This window comes from Vespula pensylvanica, chromosome 17, assembly GCF_014466175.1.
Source record: "Vespula pensylvanica isolate Volc-1 chromosome 17, ASM1446617v1, whole genome shotgun sequence".
NCBI lineage: Eukaryota > Metazoa > Arthropoda > Insecta > Hymenoptera > Vespidae > Vespula > Vespula pensylvanica.
This window is the reverse complement of record NC_057701.1, coordinates 3,956,911-3,969,751: the sequence shown is the minus strand read 5'-3', so window position 1 is coordinate 3,969,751 and position 12,841 is coordinate 3,956,911. Positions and strand designations below refer to the sequence as shown.

Genomic DNA, 12,841 nt, shown 5'->3' with positions numbered 1-12,841 from the left:
TCTAACGACGAGTGGTGTTCTATACCGTGAAACGAAGGCCAATCTCTTTACAGTCGTGTTCTGCTCAAAAGCAGAAGGAAGCGTCGCTTGGAGAGGTACGGAGCTGGCTTCTTTCCCCGGACTTGTCTTCTCCGCTGCTCGGCTCACCTGCGCTGAAACCTGATGCGGACGATAAAAATGAGAACAGGTTGCCGGACGCCATCGACTCGAGTTCTCGTACGGTACGTCGTCGTCGTACGGAGCGAGTAAAGTCGCTTCGAGAAAGAAGAAAACTTATTCGGTACACAATACGATTTACTCTACGTACTTAAGAGAAGAGATCGCCCATCGTTTTATTCTCTTTTGAAATTATTTATGATTCATAAATTCGTTGTTTAAAAGGTGTCACGTGATACGTCTTCTGTTCCTTCGTACAATAAAGATTTCTCTTATTTTTCTTAATAACAATGAATAACTTTCTTTAATAATTACGTAGCTTTAGAAACGAAATCGTTCCTCCTTGCTTTTGTACATACGTACGTACGTACGTAGGTAGACAACGATATTCGGTCCAAAGAACATACTCATTGTTCCGTCCGTTCGTTACTAGAGCGTTTTGTTAGCTATCGTCGAATGGAGTTTAAGATAGAACGAGAGGGTTAAGAACAGACCGGGAGAGCTTCGGCCAGTGAAGAACATGGTAGTCGAAGAAAGGGCTTCACGCGAATCCCGTAGAGACTCTGTAGATGGCATACGATTTGTATGGCGAAAACTCACCTTCTATTCAAACTCTCTTATCGAAGTAGAATCAAATAAACTTATCGCAAGAATACAAATAAAAAGTACACACGAAGTAAAGTTTATCCAATTTTAAAGTACGTATCGTATTCGATATAAAGTACGCCATCTTATTCTTGAAAAGAAATATAACGATCAGGTAAGAACAAGTGGATGAAATAGATTGTAATCGGTATCTTGAGATCTTTTAAATACGGATAGACAGATAGATTAAGAAGGAGGAGGGGGAACGAACGGAATCTCAGAAAAGCAATCACGTTGACGCGAAATATACATAGGCACACGTTGAACGGTAAGAATGGAGGGGGAACGAAGTGAATTGAAAGGAACGTATCGTGCTGGCTAGCTACTCGAAGGGACCGAAGAATGGTCGTGGACCTCGGTCCGTCGTAGAGTCGATAGTGGGGGTAGAGAGCGCGCGAGTTGGTGTGAACGAGAGAGAGAGAAAGAGAACGAAGGAGCGCGCGAGTCAGTCGAGTGGTGGGGATAGAGGCATGGTGGGGGTTAAGAATCGGCGGTAGCAGCAGTTGCGATCCGAACGTCGTGCGCGAGCTTTGTGTCGTTCCGTCCTTTACGCGCTTCGATTTACGCGTCGCGTTGTACGTCGTACGACCGATCGCGACGACAACGACGAGGAGTAAGAGACGAGGCTTCCTTTAACAATTTTTATTAGTTTTGTGCATTTTTTATTTCCGAACATAATCGACATCGTCTTAGTACGCGTTTTCTATTTAACGTTATTTTCTTTATGAAAACGAGTGACAGAGAGTAAGAAAAAGAAAAAGAAAAAACAGTGAACGTCGTTTGAGTGATCCAGGTAGTGTTTTATAATATTATTCCCGAGTTGGAGCCGAGGCAAAGAAGCGTCATGGCGTCTCCATGACGACGATCGCTGATTCGGCGTTATCGCGTTATTAGTGGGCTATAGTTCTTTTCAATCGTTGATACTCTTCGTCGAAGAAAAACCGCAAGACCGCTCAACACCTTCAACTGTTTTGGAATAGAACAACGTCGAGGTACGAAACAGTGTGGGTGGGAGGGAAGCGACGCAAGGAAGGACATTCTACGCTTAGTTTTTTGGTAAGTCAGACATTATCCTATGAATAATCATTTCTCAAATCGATTCGATAATCAAACTTTACCGTTGGTAGACGCGCAACACTAGGGGGCGCTTCCGCGTATCGAAACTTGTGATTCGCGCGCCTCTTTTGATCACGTTTTTATACTATACCGTTAAGGATACTCCGCGTTGGTTTTCCATTGATTTCGTTTTCTCAATCTCTAACGTTCTTCCTGCGACTCTCACTGATTTATATCGCGAATACGAATTGAAGACAAAGGGAGGGAGAGAGAGAGAGAGAGGGAGAGACAGAAAACTTTTTATCGCGTGTTTCGTTGCGTGACGCGTTCTTCGTCGAGCGTAGCTCTTTGCTTCGTGGTTCGATGGCGAATATAATCGGCGTCCCCCTCGAAGGAACGGCACTGCTTTTTTACCAGCATTGAAAATTGCCATGTGAGAATGACCTCACGGATCGCAGACTCTTCTGTTCGTTTCAAGGGCGAAAGAAAAGTTGTTAAACTACGCTCGAGACTGCATTCTTTTCAACGTTTTTCCGATATGTCCTCGATGTGAAAGAGAGTAATGGCCGCCGTCGATGTAAGGTAAAGGGTGTTGGAAAAAAGTCATAAATCATTTGGTAGAGGTCTCCTTAAAAACGATCCACTTTTGTTACTATACATACGTCGTCTTATTTATTAATATAAATCGTCTTGTGTTTTCACGTAAACATAACCTTCCAAACAACTTCGGGGTGAATTCGTCGGGACATGTCGCGATTTATTTTATCCGCTCTCCACTTTATTTAAACGTCAGGAGTTTCCTAAAGATAAGTCTGTATCATAAATTTTGACCACGTTGCATACACACGATGCTTTCTATTTATATCAGTCTCGGAAAAAAGTAATCCGTAACGATAAACTCGATTACACGAAGAGAAGAGATTTTTGATAATCTTCTAATCGGAATATCCGTCATTAACGAAATATTGTTAAATAACAGAGATTTTTATTATACATATATAACTATTATGCATACTAACCCGTACGACTAAAGCTTTATACTTCGAATGTAATCATATATACGTATATATGAAAAAAGTTCGTAATAGTTTATATAGACGGTAGATGGCATACCGATAAGTTTCTAATTTTAAACTCATTATTCAAAAATTCTCTCTCTCTCTCTCTCTCCCCCCTTCCCCTCTTCCTTTTCCTTTTACTTTTCCTTCCGTGAACGAACAAGCGAGCGAGTTTGCTGTTTATAGTCGATAAGTTAAATCCTTTTACGTCAAATAGCATAAGCGTATCGTTACTTTACCGACAAAGCAAAGCTTGAGCTTTCGTTCGAACTAAACGTGAAGGGAATGAGAAGGAGAGAGAGATAGAAGAGAAGAGCGATTTACGTCACTTTGATTTCGAAATCAAACGGACTACTACTCCTGGCACTGGTTGCTCTTGACGGTTCATTAAATAGAAATTAGACGCAACCCTGACGGCTTAGGACAGAGGCTACGCCTGCAATTACGTGTGGCTTAAGCGGGCAAACGGCGTAAGGGCAAAGCGAACGTGTTTGTATGGTTCGGCACAGCGGTTGGCGGCGCACGCAATCTTCAGCTTGAGACACGACTTACAATCACCAGCTCCCTCAGTCAACCCTCATGACCTCCTATTCTCCCCCTTCTTTACCTCTTGTGTGTTCACCGATTAAACAATATTAACATTTTCACGAATTCCCTTTATTAACGTCTGTATCATCTCGTAGATCTTGCTTCGGCCATCTTAAACCTAACCTTACCTTTCGTGTTCGCTCGAACGTCACAATTTCCACGGATCTGTCACGTGGTCTAGCCGATGTAACCCTACAAAATGTGTATTTAGCCTTAGGATCAGTGGTGATCAACTTGCGAGAAGAAACGAAGAGTTTTCTAATGCATACGCTTAATTTCGCTTTTTAACTAATATTTATTTTAATACTTCTCTTTTATTTTTTTTTTATTTTTTGACTGATATGATTATACATTGAAAGTGATTTGTTCCACCATTTATATTCAATTATATGTTCATGGAGTTATTAAAATATTAAAAAATCAGAAAAATTATTAATGTATTGAAATTAAGGAAAACTATCTAACATAAACGATATTATAGTAAGGGTTGAAATAATTTGATACTTCAATAATCATATAAATTTTCTACATGTGCAAATAATAGTGTTATTTTGGATCGATCGGCAATGTATTTATTTTATTGAAAAAAGCTTTTGAAAATAATATATTTTTAAGATATAGATATTATGTGAAATATTAAACAAAGATATTTCAAACAAAATCATATATTTATACGAATTTTTGTATCGTTTTGACGTGTCGGAGTGACCCCTAAAATAGTTCTTATTCTAGGATATTCATCTTTCTCTGTGTGAACGTGTATGTGTGTAAACGAAGTGTTTAACAAGTAGAAAATACTATGTGACAAAATAGATTTTTTCGTATTGTATGTTCACATGCCGATTGGAATATTACAGTATAGAACTTAACAGCAATTTACGTTTGTAAAAAATTAGCAATAGTGCTGAAAGGTCTCGTCTTTTATAGGATATTTATCCTCCCTTTCCAAAAAAAAAAAAATAATAATAATAATAATAATAATAATTTATGACGCTAAGTGTTTTCTACGAGAACTTTGAATACATATTTACGTCGCGTTGTATAAAAAAGAAAAAATGAAAAAAAAAAAAAAGAAAAAACAATAAGTTTTCCGTAAAAAGATAAGCTTTTTGTAGGAAAAATTCACGTACATGTGTGTGTATGTGTGTAGTTCGAAAATAAAAAAATAGACAAAAATATTGAATGTCCCGAACAGGAGGAGATATAATCGCGCATGTATGTAGAGAGTACGATTGAAGTCTAGAAAGTCGAAGGGAGTTAAGCGTAGTACGTACGCGAAGCGGCCAGACCGGCTCCCAACGCGTTCTCTACGTTCCAAACCGGTTTTCTCCCTCCGTTCCGCCTCTCTTTCTCCTTCTCTCTCTCTCTCTCTCTCTTTCTTTTCCCTTTACTCTTTCCCTCTTCTCCTTCGATGAGGCTCGTAACTCGACGAACGACGCACGGTCGGCTACGATAGTGGTCAGGCTACGGCTACATCTGGCACGACGTAAGAAAAGCACCACCGATGTTTAGGAAGTATTCGTAGAACTCTCGAATTATACAATTTTTCAACGTTAATAACTTCGTTGCTAACGTTTCAGTTAAAACATTTTTCAACAGAGTATTATTTTTCCATATACCATGTCCAGAGATGCACTTTTTAAGATATTTATTGAAATCGTGATATATTTTCTTTTCTTCGTAAACAAAGCTAATTTTGTACTCCTTTTTCTTTTTTTCTTTCTTCTCTTTTCTTTTCTTTTCTTTTCTTTTCTTTTTGTTGTATTCTATTATAAAGTGTATTTGGTTTTATGACAAAGAAAAATGAAATTTATTTTCCATAAATTAAAGCTTATAAAGAATGATCATTCACAAAATTTGTTAGGTTTATACAAATATTTATATGTTTTTAAGAAAATGTAGAAACGTATTTATGTGTTTTATTATACGTATAAAAAGGAACATTAAAAATGAAACGAAACTCTGAAAAACCTACAGTATTCTTTTACTGCAGCGTTATCTTCCATTATAAACATTCATTTTATGAAAATAAGCCGTTATTATGCGTGTTAAAATTGTATTACATATGAAAATTACAAATGATATTTTCTATTTCGACTTTTGCCTATTAAAAGATTTAATATTACGTTTTCTATTATTTTATTTTTGACAACTTACAATATCAATAATTTGCAAATTACAAAATTCGGATCTTATATTCGTGTTCTTATAAAATATCATCGTTTACAATTTTAATAAAGTGATAAAAAAGTGTAATAAAAAAGTATTTTTAATAATTAAAAAAAAAAAAAAATTGAGAAAAATCGAAAGATGATATTAGACGATCTGTTAATCCAACTTCTTGCATGTAACTTCAACGAGGAAAGAAGAAAAGAAGAAGAAAAAAGGAGAAAAAATTAAAAACAAAAAAAAAAGAAATAATAATAATAAATGAAAAAAAAAAAAATTAGATTCTTTTTTCGAGACAATATTTCGTGACTCGGCTTAGGTTCCGTCGACGATTCGAAGGATTCGTTTAGCTACTTATTTCATTTCAACGTTCAACCTCGATGATAGACATAATCGCTGGGTGTACGCCATGTCGTGAGTTGCAATTTACGAAGAAATTACAGAGAGTACTGTGTTACGAGAGTTTCAGAGAGGGCCAAGAGGAGGAGAAGCAGAGAAAATGCTAACGCCGCTGTATTTCGATTTTCTTTTCTTCCTTCGTGGCCCTCTTTTCTTTTTCGTTCTTTTTTCTTCTTCTTCTTCTTTTTTTTTTTTTGTTCAAAGTCGCGTCGATCGCGTGCTTTATGAGTTTAGATTAAGTTGGAAAGGAATCCCAGTTAAATTAAAATTAATTCGAAATTGATTGAAATGATAGAAATCTTTTTTGACTTTGGTTTTTCTTATTTAAACTCGAAATAAGATTAAATGAATTAATTCGTCTGGAATGAATATTTTTGGATTTTTTTTGATAAATTGCCATCATAGGAAGAGAATATCGCGAGTGATTATTTTTATTCTCGTATTTAAGATTATCTTTTAATCTTTAAATAGTAAAACAGTTTCACAAGAAAAGATTTTTATATTCCATGTATATTCACACAGAATATTCCAAAATAAGTAGAACATATTTTCAGAGATCGCTTTAACACATTGAAATAATATAATAAGTTTAATAAACATTCTATTTGACTTTGTTTTCGAAATAATTCTTTCTAAGTTAGACGGACGAAATCGATTGTATGTTAAACGCCAATTAACAGTGTTTAAACTCTTCGTGAAAGAATTGAAGAAAATTTGCAAAAAATTCGAACGATCGTGTTCATCTGGATGTAGGGAGAGAGTGAGACAGCCATTAAGTAAAACGTTTACAGGTTTCTATTGATATACATGGAAATCATTTTGAAAATATTTTATGAAAGTAAACGGATAGAATTTATTGAAAAAATTCGCCATAATTCGAAAACAAAATTAAATAGGATATATTTTTATATGAATTTCTTTATTGTTTTGATAAACACCCTGTATATCAGAGTAATGATATCGAGAATGTTGTTTTCAATAAATGTATTTGTTTTATTTATTTTTTTTTTATTCGTATTCTTATTCGCATAGAAAAAAATGTGTCACGTAGAACTTGCAAAGCTTTCCGTTCGCATAATGAGTTACCTCGTTATTTTTAAAAAATTCTGACAATACACGATATGATTCATCCCTTACCGATGACACTTAGCTCCTCTTTGTATTTCCTCTTGGAAATTCTCGAGGTGATCTAAATCTTAAGCGAAGCGCGCGAGACCTTCGATCGATAACGTTAATTTCGATAGATTGTTATAGATGGTTTTCGAAAGTAATAGAAAAACACACAATATCGTTTCTAACGCGAACGAGCCATTTAAGTTGCATATTGCGTTTATACGCTATCGATCTAGTCAAACACCGTCGCTATTTTCCATCTATTTCATTCTATTTTCATAATGTACAAGGTGCCTCGCAACTATTTCCATGGGAAAATATTTCAAGGAAAGAAAGAAAATATATAAAAAAATACTTTTTCGTAACGTTTACGTGGACGACCTAAATATATATCTTTACCTTGTATTTTCTCTTATTCTTTCTTTTTCTTGTTTTCTTCAAATCGTGCTTACTCATATATCCAGATTTTTTGTCGTGCTTGTTAGAGAAACATCTTTTTCCAACCTCGATACAAATTTTGTTTCTCTTTTACCTGATACCCTTCGATAGAATACATTTACCCCAACGTGCCTTCGCAACTTGTTAACTTTTTAGACGCATCCATTTTCGGGTGGCACGATTTTACAATAAATAAATGTATTTGGAAAAGCGTTTAGGCATTCTTCGTGTCTCAACGGTCGACGAAAGAATTCGAGTAAAAAGAGAAAACGAGAGAGAGAGGGTTGTTACCGCCAGTACCATTTGTCATTTCCTTTTGTCGGCATTACGTTTCCCTATATGTTCTATTCGTAAATGGCAAAGGTGTATTAATAATAAGACGTCTTACGTATGCTCAGAAACGAATTCACGCTGTTGTAATGGCAGAGATATAACAGGACTCGGACAATTGCAACGGCTACTAATTAGATAGTTCAATTAACGTGCTGTATCGTAAGTGCACACGAACCTTTACACAAAGACCGTTCGTTCGTGGTTCGTTCGTTCGCACGAGCGGATGTGAATCGATCGTCGTCGTGATAAAGAAAGATGGCGCGAGCTTAAGGAGAAAGAGAGAAGAGATACGTTATTATTTAAACTAGCTATTGTTCGCAGAGAGAAGGAATTATTTTCTCTTTCATATAGCTTCTTTCGTTTGCGTGCTCGCGTACGAAAGAGAGAGAGAGAGAGAGAGAGAGAGAGAAAGAGAGAGACGAGGACGATCTTTCGGTCTCTTTCTTTATATCGTCTCGCTTACACAAGTGTAAAGCGGCCATGTAAAAGTGCCGTTGGAGTTTAAACTTAGCGCTCTCCTTTCGCTCGTGCCCTTACGTATAGTGCAAAGACCGCTAATGCTATACTTGAACTTTGAGGCTGTTTCTGAATTCGTAATATCTCGACTAACTCCCTCCTCTCTTTTTTCCACTTTTTCGCTTTTTTCTTAAACGCTTTGTGTAGTAGTCATCGATAAAGATCGTCTCCTCTTCTCTCTTTATCTCCCTCTCCGCATCCTCTTCTCTCTTTGTAATGTATGTGTAATGTATAATGTATGTGTTTTATCGACGTGCGAATACGACCACTTAGCGGGATTGAATATTTCAACGTTTAGATTCGTCCCTTTTTATTTTCGTGTTTAGACATCACACGTATTTGCGTCGTGTTTCTTCTCTTATTATTCTTATTTATTATTCCTATTTCTCTTCCTTCCTTTTTCCTTTCCTTTTTTTTCTTCTCACGGCCTTGGCAAGCCTTTCGTTTCTTCGAAAATAAGGAAATTTGAATCGCGCGAAGTAAAAGTTCGATCGAACTTGGTTCGTTCGTTCTTTTCTTTCTTTTTTTTTTTTTCTACGTTTCTTCTTTTTCTATTTTACGTCCAGATGGGATTTTACTCAGTCAAAGGGAAACGGAGGGAAGGAAAAAAGAAAGAAAAAAAAAAAGAAGAAGGAAGAGAAAAAGGGGTCGAGACTTGTTCTCCTTCTCTGCTCGTGCAACGTCGAGGCTTAGCACGTGCGGAGAAGGAGATTCGAACGTACAAGTACTTACAACGGGGTGGTTGCGTCCGTGTAATTCTCGCATGCGAATAAATACGAAGTAAATGTGCTAAAAGAGAGAAAGAGAGAGAGAGAGAGAGAGAGAGAGAGATAGAGAGAGGGAGAGAGAGAGGGAGAGAGAGATGTGTAACGTGCGTATTATAATACGAGATTGGCGCGTGCCGTTCATGCCATTTACAGAGAGCAGTTCTCTCTCTTTCTCTCTCTCTCTCTCTCTCTCTCTCTTTCTCTCTGTGTGTGTGTATGTGTGTGTGAAACTTGTTTCGTCGTGATGTCGTAGTCGTGCTTCTGTACAGAGAAAGAGAGAGGAGAGAAAGTTGTAAAAAAGATGCGACTGTGGTATGGATCTCTATGGAAATCTTTCTCTCTTTCTTTCTATCTCTTTCTCTATTTTTCTTTTTCTCTTTCTGTTTTTCTATGTGGAAAGAGAAAGTATCGAAATCATCGAATATACCGAATAATCGTAGAACGTTTCGAAAGTGACTACTTCATTTCCGTTGTTTTTATCGTTTAGATATTAATACGTTGAATGTCATACGGGTTCATATATAAGTAGTTGACCTTCTATTTTATGGACTTTATTTCAAACGTTTTTAATGCTATCGTTATCGGCAAATATAATGTAGTGTATTTATTTAGATCGAACTGATTTTTTTTTCCTTTTTTCTTTTTTTTTTAAATAACAAGTTATATATATATACTATATTTGTATATATATGTGTACATATATATATATATACACAAATATATGTATAATTTATATGTATATGTATATTTTTATTTTACTTGAAAAAATTGCGCGCGTATGTAGGTGAAAGTAAATGTAATATTTAATTTAAATATTTATATAAAATTTGCTTTTTTAGAGAGAGAAAAGAAGCAGCTTTATATATACGTAGAGACGTTAACACTTACTTTTTACAAGTAAGAATCTTTGTAGCAATACATTTACCGCATAAACGTTTATATTTGTTTGTTTTATTATTTATGTAATCTCCTATTTGACAGCATTTAAGTTCGCGCGAAATATCTGTCGGGTTTGTTGATAGTGTAGTCGAAAGCATTAGTTCCTATAGCTTCTGTTGAAGATGATTATCTTGATTCTTTCTATTTACTGACAACTTCATCAGTTAACTAGAATGAAAAGTCTTTTCTTGACATACGTGTCCCTGTTGTGTCGTTATATGAAATATTCAGGAATTTATACACACGTATCTATGATATATATAAAATAAAATGTATAACATAATATATATATATATATATATATATATATATATATATATAATGATAATAAAATTATAGGATTATCTTTGGTATTTAGGTTTGACAATAACTATATTTTTTAAACATTTAGTTAGTCATATCTCTCTCTCTCTCTCTCTCTTTTTCTATATAGAATTTAATGATATTATAAAATATCACAATCTCAGATAAACGCTTTCATTTTTCTCAATTCTGACAAATTTATTCTTTAAACTCGATGATAACTCAATAATTTTTTTGTTAGTTGGATTTACTTTTAATTTTAATGTAGATGACAGTAAAATTTTGTAAAGAATTATCGAGAAACGAAATATATTATTATTCTTTAGTTTTGTTTCTCCTCTCTTGTTTCCTCTAATGATACCGATTTAATAACTAGTTCTTTTAGAAGGAAACACACAAGTTTGTTTTTCAAATTTTTCTACAATGTTTCTAAATATCTCTAATATTGTTTTCCTTTTATAAACATTAAAACTTTTAGAATATTAGAAATTTGATGAGAAACTTTGGAAATATCAATGAAATTCAAATTTTAATTACGTTCTGTGAGATTTCGAAATGACCTATTTCGCTATATGTAGATACTTAGGTATACTACATGCAAATGTTAGATAAATAAAATGAAAATAGAAACAACGGATTTATCAAATTAATTATATACATAAATACCTCAATAGAAGTTATAGGAAATTTCAGAAAATAAGATGTATTACAAATGAGCAATCATTATAACAAAATATCAACAAAATTATTTTCACGAGATCGTTGAAATATTATTAAATCTTTTGAATAGAGAAAATATACATTTTCTTGTATATTTTATATACAAAAAATTATGAATGGAATTAAAACTTATAAATGGAATGAAACATTGATTTTTTGCAGAAAAATTGTTTGGCAGTCGATGCGTAAGAGATAAGGTGGGTTTATCGTTTTATTTTTCTCTCTCTCTCTTTCTCTATTTTTATTCTCTTTGTTGTAGTATTTGTCTCTTCCTCGTTTCTTTGATCATCTCAATACGAACGATGAATCGTGCGTGGTCGCGTTCAAAGGCCGTTTCGAACGTATGTTCGTTTTATCTGGCAAATGCAACGTCACGTTCGTGTGTTGTGTTTTTGACGACGATTAAAAAGTGGTTCGTAGTGATACGTACATACCTTATATATAATGTACGTTGAAGAGAAGAAACAAAGGTAACGTGATTTCTGATCATTGGAAATTTTCAATTTCTCGTGTAAATTTTTTACGTTGAAAATTTCAAAGTTTTTACTTCTCTCTCTCTCTCTCTCTCTCTTTTCTCTTTTCTCTTTTTTTCTCTCTTCTTTTAATTTTCGCGAAACGATCGGAAAGCACGCGAGCGATCGATCTCGGTGTCACGATCGTTGTATTTCCCACCCCTACGTCCCATCCTTTATCTGTCTTTTCTCTTCTATTTTATTTCTCGAGTCGGTAGTGCTACTCTCCGATTGCTTTCGAACAATTTTTCATTCTCTCTCGTATTTTTAGATCGCGACGACTGTATCGCGATCAGCTTGGACAACGGGATATATGTGAAGCCGTATAATATCGCTAATGGCTCCGCCATGAATATCGTAGTACTTTCGAACGGACAAATCCATAAACGTCACTCGTTAATGTTCGTAATATCGGCTAAATTTCGCTTTTCACGAGCTCCATTGTAATTAGATCATCGTCCTGCCATGAAAAAGAAGAAGAGATAGACAGACATAGCCTTATTAAACGATTAACAATATCCGATTTTTCTGGATAATCTCTTTTCAGATTTAGAATTATCTTTCAGATTTCACATTTCAAAAGATCTGAAATTATATACCGATTTATGTAGTAAGGTAAAAGTTTAATAACTTTTCCTTTTCTTTTCTTTTCTTTTCTTTCCGTTTCTCTTTTCTTTTACGATCGAATTATTTATTTCATGCTGCGAAATTCGTTTTTGTTCGATTTCATTTCTTCCTATTCGTCGCACACTCCTTGTACTTCTTTTCCTTGGCAAGCGTAGGATCGAAGCGAGTACGAGTAGTACTACGTACTACCAGAGTTCTATCGTCGTGTCGTCGTCGTCGTCGTCGTCATTGGTTGCCAGAACCGTTCAGCGTGAAGGTAGAGGTACTTACGAGGAGGAGAGGGGGAGAGAGAGAGAGAGAGAGAGAGAGAGAGAGAGAGAGAGAGAGAAAAGCCATTACCCACAGAGCAAGAAACGAAGGAGCAGCATGGGCCAAGTACAGTCTTAAGAAAAAATTTGACCGTGGTACTTTAAAATCGAAACCGATCAACGTATAACTCGATATGTAGATACTACACACACACACACACACACACACACACACACACACACACACACACACA

At 35.2% G+C, this 12,841-nt stretch overlaps 1 protein-coding gene across 2 annotated transcripts in view; it reads left to right on the top strand.

Moving 5' to 3' along the window:
* The first annotated feature begins 1,284 nt into the window (after positions 1 to 1,284).
* The window catches only part of LOC122635135 (semaphorin-1A-like), a 287,458-nt gene continuing 275,901 nt past the window's right edge, over positions 1,285 to 12,841 (top strand). For both annotated transcript variants that reach the window (XM_043824971.1, XM_043824970.1), the window contains exon 1: positions 1,285 to 1,857. The gene's annotated coding sequence lies outside the window, so the exon portion shown is untranslated. The remainder of the gene's footprint in view (positions 1,858 to 12,841) is intronic.